Genomic DNA, 14,295 nt, shown 5'->3' on the forward strand with positions numbered 1-14,295 from the left:
GTTCACTTGCTATGGGACATAAGGACAACTTTTTTTTATCTGTGATACGAATTAAATTAAAAGACTTACTTGCCTCAACAGATTTCAAGCAGTCTAAAGGAGCATGGTGATTATTGAGTGAAATCTTCAATACTTCTAATCTCGGTAGGTATTCAAATAGCTCTCAAAGCTATATTGTAGATATACTTTGAATATCTACAATGCATAGGTTCTACTTCATCTGTTCTGATAAGGAATTTATATGCAAGCAAATAGAAGCAAAAAAATTAAATTTTACATAAAGAAATAATAGAAAAACACATGGAGAAATCCAAACCAAATGAAAATTAACTTTAAATGTTTGCCCTCTGCAGTATATCGTGTTCACACAACCAATTAAAGAAATGCCATCTCGTTTGGAAAATATCTATTGATTTCCCAGTTCATCAGATCAGCTTGATGTGTCCGGCAATGGCTCCTATGACATCATCAATATTTTTCTATTTAGAATAATGACTTATTTTATATGCCAAGGGCTATAAAAAAGACTATATACATATATTTCTAAGGACATCAGCTTAAAAACCATCTCGATTTCCCCCCTTAACATACAATATTTTTTATCCACCTTGAAAAAAAAAATTTGGATCTTGCCATGAGATTCATTTATGGAACTCAGTAAATTTGTTTAGTTTATAAACCGACCTCTAAATCATGTTTCCCCTATTAGATGCTGTCGCTTTGGCCTGCATTTGGGGTCCAAATTACATACATTTTTCTTTCAGAGCATGCAGAACACATTTCAGAGAAATCCTCTCAACCCTGCTGCCCCCTCCCCCTTTCTTCCTCTGCAGCCTCCTATATCTTTTAACGGGATTCCAACTGCTACGTATTATCTCTAAATCTTTCTACAGAGTCAAGAAGACTTCCATTTAGCTACGTGTTTATTCAGTTCAATTCACTCCTGTATGTTTTTAAGCTACACTTACAGCTGATTCTCAGCCCACTTTCTAGCAATGGCAAGGAATATTTATACGCCCTGGATATAGATGTGCCCTTAATCAGAATTCCCCATAGGGCAAATTGGCATAGGAAAAAAATAAAGCAAGATCTGAGCCAGCAACCAGCAATGAGACAGTTTTGACATCTAACCCTATGTAATTCTTTCTTCTAAGAATCTCACTCTGGGAATGGGGGAGGCAGAAGAAATTCCTTATCTTTCCCCCTCCTTTCTAGCCTACTGAACACAGTGGGTACCCAGGCTCCACTGAGACACCATTTCACTATGGCCCAGGAGGAGAGGCAGTTTAGAGAGCCTGGAAACCTCCTTGCATCTAGAAGACAATCAAAATTTTGCTATTTTTGAATAATCCTGGTTTGGTCTGCTTTTATGCAATTCAAGCTATTGCCAAGGATGTTGCCTATAGAGACCTGGGGTAAGCACAATAAAGCACAGTGTTTCTACCTTTGCAGCAGGGTTGTGTGACCCACAGCTAGTTCTTTGCCATTGGCAATGCCATCACCTGCTCAAACTCCAAAACCAGGACTGATCATAGCACTTGGAATAAACAGAGCGAAACACATGACCCCTACCCCACTAAGTTATTGTACCACTCCAACAGCTCCTGGAATGTGGTTTGCTGACCTCTGGTGGTTATCACAGCAAGAGATGGTTTGCCATTCAGACCTGGAAAGTTAAAAAGGAAAATTTATGAACTCTGAAAGCATGTGTAGCCATGGTGCTAGACAGTGGGAAAAGCTGGAGATTCAAATCCCGAAGTTCAAGAGCTACTGTTGTATGCTGCAGGCAGATTGAAGTGCAACACTTATTCATCTTTCACTTTAGCTTGGTATCATTTTACCCAGCAAAAAGATCTGAAGTGAAAGTGTAAAGCAGCAGATTCTGTATCACGTGCTATCACCTAAGATGTTTTCTTTACTCTTCCTGCCTGCATGGCTCATCACACCTACATGTTACATGGCCCCATGGTCCCAGAGAAATGTTTTGAGGTTCTCAGGTGCTGGCTTCAGAAGGGAAGTCTGCAGGGGCAGTTGCTCAAATCCATTGAGGCAAGGAGAACAGAGACAAGCCATGTCCTTTGCAGGCTTACAGAGAGTAACCTCTGGATAAGGATTAGAGTTCTCTCTTCTGGTTTGGTTCTAAGCCTCTGATTTGAGCTCTTATTTGAAATCAGTTCTAAGGTGAAACAGTCAGTGACAGTGTGTGCATGGTCTGGGGACTATCAAGCCCCCAGACCTGCATTCAGCGGGTGGAGATGCACTGCTTTCCCCACTGTCCATAATTGTCTTTCCCACCAAATGCTGTCCTGAAAGTCAGAAAGCAGCCCAGGACTGCACTAAATTCATCCTCTGAGAACAAAAAAAAAAAAAAAAAAAGGCAAGCCCTCCATCTCAGACATTATTAAAGTCTGCTATGAGTCATGTTTGTCCTTGGTTATATTCCTTCCAAGGAAGTTTTCCTCTGCCCATGGAGATGTACGCTAAATATAAACACAGCTTTCTCAGTGACATTTGACCAGTTTAATGACTATACCATCTTCAAGGACACTTTCTGATGTGATGTACTGAATTCAGATTGCTCCTATCTGCTTTTTCTGATAGAATAGTAGCTGAAACAAACTATTTGAGTCTGAAATAATTTCTGGTTACATAACTGCCTGAAGTTTTCCACTTAATAAGTGGCAAACATTCTCTCCTTTTTCTTGTTACCAGTCAACATATATTACTCTGTTCAAAGCTGTACTGTCTTACCTATTTCTCTTATTTTGTCACTGATCCACTGACTTCCATTCCTGCTAGCACTTGCCCTCACAGTTTGTGAAATTATATTGGATTTAATTGGTAAAGACTATAGAAAAAAAGATTCAAATGAATATCCTTTTAAGATCAAGTTTCTGTGAAAAACTTGCTCCAAGTGGCTTTTGCTAGTCCTGACTTAGTTAGGAGGGATGGACTTCCATGATAGAAAATAAGGTAACAGATGGTCAAGAGCACGTCTGGCTGGCATACTTATGGAAAAGGAAAAACCACATCCACACTAACCAAGCTACAAATGAGATTAAACTCAGGTTATGTTAAAGCAATGTAAAAACATTTTGTGAATATGGCTTTAGGGTGAGTGCCCTGACTTGCCTTAGACTATAGGGTCAGACAGAGTTTGTAAAGAATCAATAGAATACCACCCTTAGAGATGACTCTTGGGACAAAGGATCATCACAGTTAGCTCTCAATTTTCTTGTGTAAGCAGGTGTAGGCTGGCATTTCCAGTATCTGCTTGGTGAGACAATAGTTCATTTCTTTATTAAGGGCTAAAATTTGCCCTCTGATATGTGTGAATGGCTCCCGTTGGGGTAAATGAAAATATCAATTAATTATTCAGTTTAGTTACAGGGGTATAACTAGAGCAGTATTGAGAATAAACTAAAAGAAGAAAAATCTAGATTGGCTATCAGAAGAAAATCCTAGACAGTGAGACTATTTGTAACACTGGAACATACGTGTGATTTTAAACATGTGATTGATACTACTGTTTTTCTTAAGTTTTCCTACATGTTTGTTTCAGTTCTTGAACTAGATCTAGACTACACTTTGCCCATCATCATAACATTAGACAGTGGAGTAATTTCTCAAGGGAAAAGAACACTCGGGAACATTTAAATTAGATTGGAGAAACATCAGGAAATATAGCACAAAAATCAATTCCACATTAACAGGAAGATATAGTGGTTGATCTTTATCATCTCTACATTCCACATAGTGTTTATAATTTGGATCTTACAGCTTATTTCCAGCTCCAGGATATGGAGGTCTAAGGACGTGAAAGGAGGCATTTGTAATTAACTTCATTAGCCATGTGGGCCAGATATATGCCAGCAGGTAGATAAATACTCCTAGTCCTTACCACAATCAATAATTTCCTATACCAAAAGTGCCCAGAGCATACAGAACATAGTTTACCACATCTTTCTCAGCAATAAAAACAAGCAGGTTGACCAAGCTGGAGCAGTCTTATTGTACAACCTGGACTATTCCTCACATGCAGGATACACAGTGCTTACATCCACTGTTGGCAAAGTCCAATCCCGAATGAAGGTGGCTCTGTGTGTTTCCTTCCTGCGCTCATGGACGAAGGTAAGCATTGCCGTTGCAAAGTGAGTCTGCTGATCACTTGGATCATCACGAGATATTTAAATCAACAGCAAGACACACAGATAAATAGTACAGCAGTCCCACTGCTATGTAATCTAACTCTATAAATTTTGCAGTCTGCTTCCCTAAGATAGGAAAAGTGTGTACTCTGCTTCTGTAGCCTGGGAAACCAGAATACCATTCTAAATAGTGCTTCTGCTAACCTTATCTTCAGCAGATAATCTGTACATAATTTTTAGCATAGAATAAAACATGAAATCATATGTCCTTAGTAGAAGGAATGTGAAAATCACAGATGCAGACAGTAATATGTGAACTCTACAGTGTTCAGAACTGTTCTACAAATGCACTGGCACATGCATATTCTAAACCATGGCAGCAGAAATGATGCAAAGTCTTTATGTTTTCTGATAATACAGCTCTTTGAAAGACAGGATTGTCTCTCTCTACAGCATGTCACACAGAACAAGGAATGGAACAGGGCCTCTGTGCTTCTCAGTTCATAGACATGCCATAAAATATAGCAAACCAGCTTTATAAAGGTGTGCTGAATGAAGCTCTGTGCCTGCAAGGGAAATTTAATTGGATTTCTTTATAGGTTGCAACAATCCAATGAAAAATTATGTAAGAATGGCATGATTCAATTTCAGCATGCACTTGAATAATTTTTTTAAAAAAGAGAATTCTTCATGCACATGCAGAAAAAAAAAGTGAAGATGAAAACAACCTAAACCAGCAGTTTTCAACCCAAATAAGGCCCAACTTTATTCACAACAGCACAGACATTGTGTGTGTCATTGTCCCAAGTTAGGATATGAAAGCATAAATTATAAGCTATTTGATGTGAATATATTGGTTTTCACGGCTTCTGGCTTTGACTTCCTGGAAGAATAATGGTGTCTTTCATTCTGTCCCCATACTCGGAATCAAAGTGGCTGAGAAAAGAAAAGAAAATATTGCTTCATCCAGCTATCACATCCACCTCAATGAATAATGATGAGTTGCAGCATTACAAGTTTGAGAGGCTTGGGTGTGACTTAAATATTTCTGTGCTTTTCTTCATATTATACATATATTTTCACATTAAGTAGTAGCCAAATAAAACCAGACAGTCTTTGGGTTTCTTAAGGATACAGGCAAGGTGTTTGCAAAAGTGCATATGCATGTGTTTGCCTAGATATACGCCATACATGCCCAACAGTTGTACCTAAATACCAGGTATGAAGTGGCACCTAACTTCATGACTACCTGTTAATTTTTGTTAGCCTGTTGTTTTCTGTTACGTTCATATACAACAAATTATTATCCCTATGGTATCTTCAAACAAAGTTGTAAGGATAATTGTTGTTCTATTTAATGTGAAGATAAAGAATATGGCTCAAACTATAACCCTAGTGTTACATAATATTGTGTTAAGTTTTAACCTCTTTGTCTTAAGTTCTTGGCTTTCAGTGCACCACAGTGTTTTGGACTGGGACTGGAGAAATGCTCTGCATGATTTTCAGTGACTTTAGCATACAAGGAGTGGACAGAATAGACTTATGGTTCCAGAAAAGACCAGAAGAAAGTTTGAAACTGTAGAACAAGCATGTTAGGTTTATGCTTCGCATAAAATTATTAGCAATCAAAATGATATCTATGTTGATATTAAAGAATTATCATTATTTTGGGGTTTTTTTTTCAAGAAGGCTGACTTTCCTACATGACTTAGCTTTTGTTTCAGAAATTTCAGTTCAAAAGCTAATGACTTTGAAATAAAATGTTACATAGCAAGTGCACAATTTTGCAGCAAAAGGTAAATTTTGTGATCAAGTACATTAGATTGATTTGTGAAATACGCAGACCAGTCAGTATTAGAGCAGACATCCATATATGCTTCATCCATCTCTTATTAATAATCTTTATTTTTCAATTTCATTTAGTAAGATTATTTTTAATGCAAAGCTCTTATTATGAGAGTCTTAGTATTTGACCTGCTTCAGATTTGTGTCTGGTATGTTTGACTGCAGATCTGAGGGTTCAAGCCCAATGGGTGACTAAAACTGGCCTCATACAGTCGAGATTTTACCCACCTAATATGCAGTTTTGTGCCCCTTCTGAGCCCCTATGTTTTTGAGAAATTATGAGAAAATTAGTATTCTCAAAAAAAAAAATGAGGTTTCAGGAAAAAAAGCAAGATGGAGTTACAAACCAAATGGGTTACACTATCACATTCGCCATCCAAGCAGCTGAAAGGCTTCAAGTCTGGTGACTCAGCTGGTGAACCCAAAATGGACCTTCTACAGGTCATTTTGCATCTGGCAGTAAGCAGGTCTTTGAAGATGCAGAAAAAAAAAAACCTGTTGTTACAAATTCCTGCTGTCAAAAGGGGAATTTCTTAATTATTGTGGGGAAAAGTCTAACCTGAATGCAATTTAGACTTATGAAGGGGCTCAGATTGTTTCCTTGAAGAAAATAAATTACATGTACTCACTCTCTGTTAGGGGAGAGGAAAGGGGGTGAAGAAAAGACTTTGAAGATTTCACAAGAGAAAGAATGGCTATGCATGGATGAAAAGGGAGGAGGGGAGAGGGAGGAGCAGAGGTTGGAGGAAACTGTTGATTAATGGGAGTAGGAGTAACAGGATCACTGTGAGGAATGACAAAAGGAAGGGTGGCAAAAGATGAGTGCTAAGGTTTGGGGAATAGAGCAACTGCTGATGCAGAGGTATGTGCAGGATGGAAAGAAAGTGAGACATTGATTTGTGCAGGTAGCAGGTAGCAGAACTTCTTCTCCTGTCCCCTGCCTCCTCTGAATCAGGGAACCTTTTTCCACACAGGCAACTCTTGGAAAGCCCTCTAAGACCACAGTTTCATAGTACTGTTTTGACTGAAATGCCCATTTAACACATTCCTGCTGTGATTCCCATCACTGGTCACTTTTCCTGCAATTTTTACCACTCCTGGTGTTTTGTGGATCATATTCTATAGCGTGTCACTGAGCTGACCCAGGATTAGAAAGAGTCCTGGAAAGCAAAGATTTACTCTTAGTCTAGATCCATTCACCAGTGTTTCCTTAATGTAAGATGATGGCATTTGTCCCTGTGTGAAGTAATACCTGAGGATACCTTGTCACTTGTTCATGAAAAGAGCTACACAGGAGGCACATACTATGTGCACAAGGCCAGTGTGAGACCAGCATCAGAGAGCAGCTGCACTCCATGCATGTCACAGGCTCTCAGCCTTGCTATAGGGCAGGAGAATATGCTCCAACATGGATAAAGCAGTTTTTGCTTCTCTGACATGCTCCTTGATGGTGTTCCCATTCATCCAAGAAATTCAGACCAGGAAGGACAAGTTTCTTCAAATAAAACACATTTCTTCCAACTGCTTTAAAATCCACTGGCATTCTTGAATTCCTTTTACATTTGACAGGCTGGATGGTTCATGGTTGATGTTTTCGTTGGGGAATCAGTATTTCAGGGCATGAGTAGTTCCTGATAAGCCCATACACAGAGACCATCTTTTGTTGATAGAAGAAGGTGGGATATGCTCAGGGAATAGAATCCTTGCTGGATCAGAAAACAGAAGTTCTCAGTTACCCAGGTGCTGTGTAGTGCCTGGCAACCACTGCTGGAGTTAAGAGATACTGAAGTGTGATATTTAGCAAATATGGAGGGCAAATTTGAGGATTTTCTGTTGTTGCTCTTCTTCTGTTGATAGAATTTAAATCCTATTCTAAAAAATATTTATATGTTTAACATTTACGCATATTCCCCCAATGCAATTTGAATACCCTAGTTTCCTATTACAGGTCATAAGAAGACTTGGGTTTGGGTTAGAAGGGTCCCTAAAGCTCATCTGGTTCCATCTCTCTGCCATGGGCAGGGATACCTTTCACTAGACCAGGTTGCTCAAAGCCCCATCCCACCTGGCCTTGAACACTGCAAGGGATGGGACAGCCGCAGCTTCTCTGGGCAACCTGTACCAGTGGATCACTACTCTGTAATGTCATAAACATGGTCACATTTTTGAGAAAAAGTGTTTTGTATTTTGGTCTGCAAAGCCTGTAAAGCTCAACTAAGTGGGCTTGGGTTTTTTTTGTTTGGTTGGTTTTTGTTTTGGTTGATTAGTCGGTTTGGTTTTGGATTTGGTTTTGTGTTGTGGTTTTGAGTTGATTTTTTTTCTTTCTTCTAGGTGCAGAATAATTCACTGAAATACAAGGAGGTAAAGGACAGAGCCTTTAAAGGACAGAGCCTTTAAAGGCTCACTAGTGTCCCACAGATGTGGGTGAAACTGGGTCTTATGAAGTTCAGAGCTTTCTAGCCTGAAAGTCTAAGGGCTTTTAGTTTTGACTTCTTCTAACTTTGTGTTCAGCAAATGATGGACAAAGTCAAGTTCTTTCCTGATCTTATTCTGTCTTCAGGAACATTTATCTGCAAGCAGGGATCTCTGATGATATTAAAATCCATCTCCCCTAGCCTTCCATCCACAGTATCACTCTCAAAGTTGCTGTTTGTTACAAAGCACACGTTATCTTATTAATGTCAAAGAATAATTCACTTAAGCCCTTTCCCTCTGCTAGAAATGTAGAATATGGGTTTCCATTTGTCTTTGTTTGGCATTGCAGCCACAATCTGATTGGAGGGTAGATGTGTAGATTGATAATATAATTGTTTACTGTATAAATATTGTCATGAAAACAAAGTGTACAAGAGCAATAGTCTGTGTCTGATGACTGGACAGATCAAGTTTGTACAAATCAAGCATTTACAAATTAATTATACTTGTGAAAGATTTCTTCAACATCCTGACTTAAAAGCAGACTCATGCTATTGAAACTGTATTCCGTTTTGTGTTATTTTCATAGCATAGCCTTTGTTTTGCTAGTTAACATTGTATCAGTATTTCCAGTGTAACTAATCCTCATTCTTCAGATGTTTAAGACCACAATATATTAATTCAGAGGGAACTTGAACTGAATGGACAAATGAAAAAAACCCAAATAAAAACTCCCATGAAGTTCTTTGACATTTCTTGCAATCTATATAACAGAAGAAACAAGTAACAAATTGCTTTATAGATATCTTTTTGTCTACTTAAACAACTTACTTTTCTGTTATACGATTTTGAAGATAATTCTTTCTGTGAATTTAGAAATTCAGACCACAGAACCTTTACCAGCAGCCACTTCTTTATCTTTGTCAAAATATTGGTGTAACTGACTTTGTGTTAGGCAGATACACTTCACCTGACACGTACTTCAACCAGAACTAGCAATTGAAGACTAAAAAGCTTTTTTTTCTTTGTTGTCAACACAGATATCTTCCTAGGGTAATTGCTTTCTCTTCCTTAACACTTCTCCTTTTTCTTCCAGTAACAGAGGAAAACAAGTAGAATACGAGTAGGTTGAATGTGAGTAGGTTGGAGGTAAAGGGCTGAAAATTTCCAGCTCTTCCATTTTGACAGCTCCACTGGATGAAAAAAGCAGAAGTGGGAGTGGGAAGGCTATGTGGACCATCAGCTCCTGCAGGAGATAGAAGTGCACACCCAAGAAGTCAGACCATGCTCCCAGATCAGGCTGTTTTCAGTAAACTGCTCAGTGTTCAAGTCAAGGAATGATGGACCAAGGCAAACAGACAAATCTGTGACTTCGAAGAGAAAGCTGATAGAGACATGTGTGTTAAGCATCACTGTAAAGATGTCCAGTAACAGCAGCATCAAAAGCAACAGCAAGAAATCCTGAGAAAGAGCATCTGGTGAAATTTATTCAGATTAAGAGTATAGCCTATAATATATGAATAATTTTAGCAATGTTAAATTGTCTCTGAGGGCAACCAACATACATCCTGCTATGATCTCCTGACCTCTAAAAAAGAGCAGGTCAGCTTGTGCTAGCTCCTGAGTTCTCCCTGGGAACCACCTGAGAGAGCAATAATGGTTGCCATGAGCCACTGACCACACTGAAATAGTGAAACACTATTTCACCACCTTTAAGTGTTTCTAGGTGCTGTTAACTGGATTATGAAGATTTGCTAATAAAATTCACACCTCAAGGTAAGATAATTCCATGTCCCTAGAGGTGTCTGTTCAAATGACAATAATTCTGATATTTTCTCCCATATCATGTATGTGACAGTAGGTTTCACCTTCTCTAAAGGTAAGGGAAGCAGGCACCCTTGGCTTAACTATGAGTTTCTGAGTTTGCTCAAAACCAAAAGAGAAGTGTGTCAGAGACGGAAAAAAAATGATGAATACTCATTGAGAACTACAAGGGCATTGCCAAGGTATGCAGAGATGCAGCTGGGAAATGAAAACCTCAGCTCAAATTGAAATTGGCTAGAGATACCAAGAACTATAAGAAAAGGTTCTTCAGGTACATAACTAACAAGTATAGACGGAAGGAATGTGTTGGATCACTGTTAAGCAGTGTTGGAAAAGGCAAAGGTTCTCAATATTTCCTTCATCTCTGCCTTTACCTGCACTGTTTTGTCCCAGGCCTTGGGATCAAAAATTCAGGTTGATGCCAACACAGAGCCCCCATCAATGAAGGAGGAGTTCATATGTGAACTATTGCAGTAGATTGACCCCTACAAATTAATGGGCCTAACAATATTCCACCCAAGGCTGTTAAGAGAGCTGGCTGATGTGGTTGGAAAGCTGCTCTCCATAATCAGACAAACTTGATAGCCTTCTATTGACAAAGTAATCCACTTGGTTGATGTGAGACAAGTGGTGGATACTGTCTACCTAGATTTCTCCAAGCCTCTTTATAGTCTCCTACAGAGAATTCTCATAGAAAAATTGATGTGTTACAGTCTAGGCAAGTGGCCTGTGTGGTGGGGAACTGGCTCACACACTGCACCCAGAGGAAGGTGGTGAATAGCTCCTTTTCAAACTGGCAACCTGTTGTCTGTGGGATCCCCCAGGGATCGATATTGGGCCCAACACTATTTAATATCTTCATAAGTGATCTGGATGATGGGATCAAGCATACCCTGATGAAGTTTGCCAATGATACCAAACAGTGGGTAGGTGGACACTTTGCAAGGGAGAACTACCCCGCAGGATGACCTGGATAAGCTGGAAGAGTGGGCTAACATGAACCTTCTAAAGGTCAACAATGACAAATATCAGGTCTTGCACCTGGGAAAACATAATCCAAGAGTGCGCCACAGCCTGGGGAGCAGTTCTGTGAAAAGGGACCTAGGATGGAGAGAAAGCTGTACATGAGTGATCCCTGTGCTGCTGTTGCAAAGCAAGCCAACAGGATGCTGGGTTATATCAGCAAGGGCATCACCATCAGAGATGAAGATGTCATTATCCCACTCTATTCAGCACTTGTCAGGCCACACCTGGAATACCATGCTCAGTTTTGGTCCCCATTGTACAAAAAGATGTGGACAGGCTGGAGAGGGTCCAGAGAAGAGCCACAAAGATGATCACAGGACTGGGAAGTCTGCCACATGAGGAAAGGCTGAGAGACCTGGGTTTGTTCAGCCTTGAGAAAAGAAGGCTCAGGGCAGAGCTTATCACCATGTTCCAGTGTCTAAAGGCTGACTACAAAGAAGACAGAGATTCCTTTTTTACAAGGACTCACATGGAAAAGATGAGGAGTAACGGGTACAAGTTATTCCTGGGGAGATTCCAGTTGGACACAAGAAGAAAAGTTTTCACAATGAGAACAATCAGCCATTGGAGTAATATCCCCAGGGAGTGGTGGAATCCCCAGCATTGGACACTTTTAAGATTTGGCTGGACAGGGTGGTGGGCCATCTTGTCTAGACCATGTGTTTGCCAAAAAATGTTGGAGCAGATGATCCTTGAGGTCCCTTCCAACCTGGTATTCTATGATTCATATCCATGTGGGTACAGAGCTAGTTTGGGGAAACTTCTCCCATCTGGTTCATGATACTGCTCCAAGTAAAGCAATGGGGGAGAAATAATGGAACTTAGAGGGCACAGATTCAGATGGGATAAGCCAATCTATCATTTTGCTGTTGAGGAAAGGTAGGGCAGTTTTATCATTCCCTTCTACCTTTTTTCCTGTCAGCATCACACTTGAGCTGTGTACCATATGTCAGCTCAGTCACCCTCCCCTCCCTAGTGGGAGCTGGTACCCGCTGTGAGCTTGGAAGATGTGCAGAAGAGGTAGCGAATTAAGAAGACCTCATTTGAGCTATGTTACATGAGAAGTTTGGTGATGAAGCCGGACCTTAAGGATTCCCTCAGTCATAACATTAATAAATAAATCTTTTGGAAAAAAATGTGAAATAAATGCTGACCCAAGAAAATATTTCATCCATCACGTATCAGCCAGACAACACAGCAGTGATGATTTCAGCCAGTTATCCCTTTATTAACCACAGTGATTCAGTACTATTTCCATTGCTGCTTGCCCACCACAAGAGATGAAACTCAGCTGTATTGTATGTGGCACTTTGGAAAAAAAAAAGGGGAAAGACCAGTTATCTAAATTGCTGGGAACCATCACAAGCTTCGGTTGGGTTTTTTTGTTTTGTTTTGTTTTGTTTTATTTTGTTTTTTTCTGGTGGGTGCAACTGAGAAAGAGAGACATATAACTGTGGATTTCAGAACACCGGCAACTTGAGCTGCATCAGCTGAAGTCAGCTAATTGTGCTGGAATAAACAGATAAAACACAGCCAGAACCAGACCTCTTGGTAACAGAAGACTAGATTCATAGATAGTTTTGGTGAGTGTAAATCCAAGTGAACCAGTGCAACATTCCAACTTACACTAACTAAAAACCATCTAGAGCTAGCAGTCTCTAAATGTCTATTGGTCTGTTAAGACCAACTTTTCTGCTGTTTAGTTTAATCCTTGTGCCATTTTGCCGTCTCTCACAAGGCAAAATTCATTACACATTTTCTGCCTTTAGTTGCTCTGATTTTTCATACTTTCACAGCATGGATCTGGAAATTATTAGTAGAGAAATGCTGATCAGCTCAAAAGTGATTTACATGGAATAGATCCTGAAAGCTGTAAAATTAGTAGGATTTAGGGAAGGGAATCAGAATAGTTTGCAGGAACTGAGTGACCAGAAGCTAGACTTTTCTGAAGCAAAATGTGAGACCCAGGTGCCGACTTCCCATTAAACTTTTGCAAGATTTGGTCTCTGAAGGCCAGTTTCCTTAAGAAGACTCCATTCCCTTTCAGACTCTGAAGTTCTCTGTGGGATCTAGTAGTTACTAACTTCTAGAAATCTTTCTGCCACTTTAACATCTCTTTAAGAGAAATCCAAGTTGATTTTTCGGAAGTTACGGTTAGTAACCTTAGAATGCTATGACAAATGAGGTAACTGTTTCATAAACAATTATATAGGGTTTTGCCCGCCTAATCTGTTATGTTTTGGTTTTTTCTGGAAAGTAAAGGTGTTGGCATACTCTGTCCTCTCCAGCTCTCAAAATGACTGTTCTAAGCTTCCACCAAAAGAGTAAAGCCAATGGTCAGGAAGGGATTCACGTCCCCTGGCTTTCCAAGGGCTATACATGTTACTTTGAGCGAAGGAGTGAAGCTCTGTGCTCAGTACTCCTTTGTTTGACTCCAGGAGTTAACATCAGCAGCAAAGTGTCTTTCCAGACTGAAATGAAGATGGAGATCTTGTGCATGGTCACATGAATAGTTATTTCCTTAAATCAATCCATGAAACCCAGATTCCCATTCAAGATTGTAATGGAGAAATTTTTAATGTTTAATATTTAATACTAAACCCTCTTATAAGTCCTGTTGTTATAAAGCTAATTCATCCTCTGGTTTATCTCAAAGCTACATGGAGCCACTCTCTAAGTGATTCTTTTACAAGCAAATCCATCACCTTCTGAAAACAACTTTTAAAGGCACAGATCTTTCCAGCTGCTGACATGCTTTAAAACATGTACCTTTTCTTTAATGAGAAACACCCCAAGTATCATATGGTCTCCAGTGGAGAACAAAACCCTTTGCTATTTTCTTAGCTTTTGTGATGGCAAGGTATTTGCAAGGGACAGCACCCTTGATGCAGCAGTTGTGATTATTGGAAGTGTATAGGAAGCAAATAAGCATATGGGGGGGGGGGGCTGGGGAGGGGGAAGGTTTAGTGTACTGGAATAATGGAACAAAATGTGTAATCCAATGAGTCAAGTCCTTATATATTGTTGCACACTAATG

Source organism: Lathamus discolor, chromosome Z, assembly GCF_037157495.1.
Source record: "Lathamus discolor isolate bLatDis1 chromosome Z, bLatDis1.hap1, whole genome shotgun sequence".
Taxonomy (NCBI): Eukaryota; Metazoa; Chordata; class Aves; order Psittaciformes; family Psittacidae; genus Lathamus; species Lathamus discolor.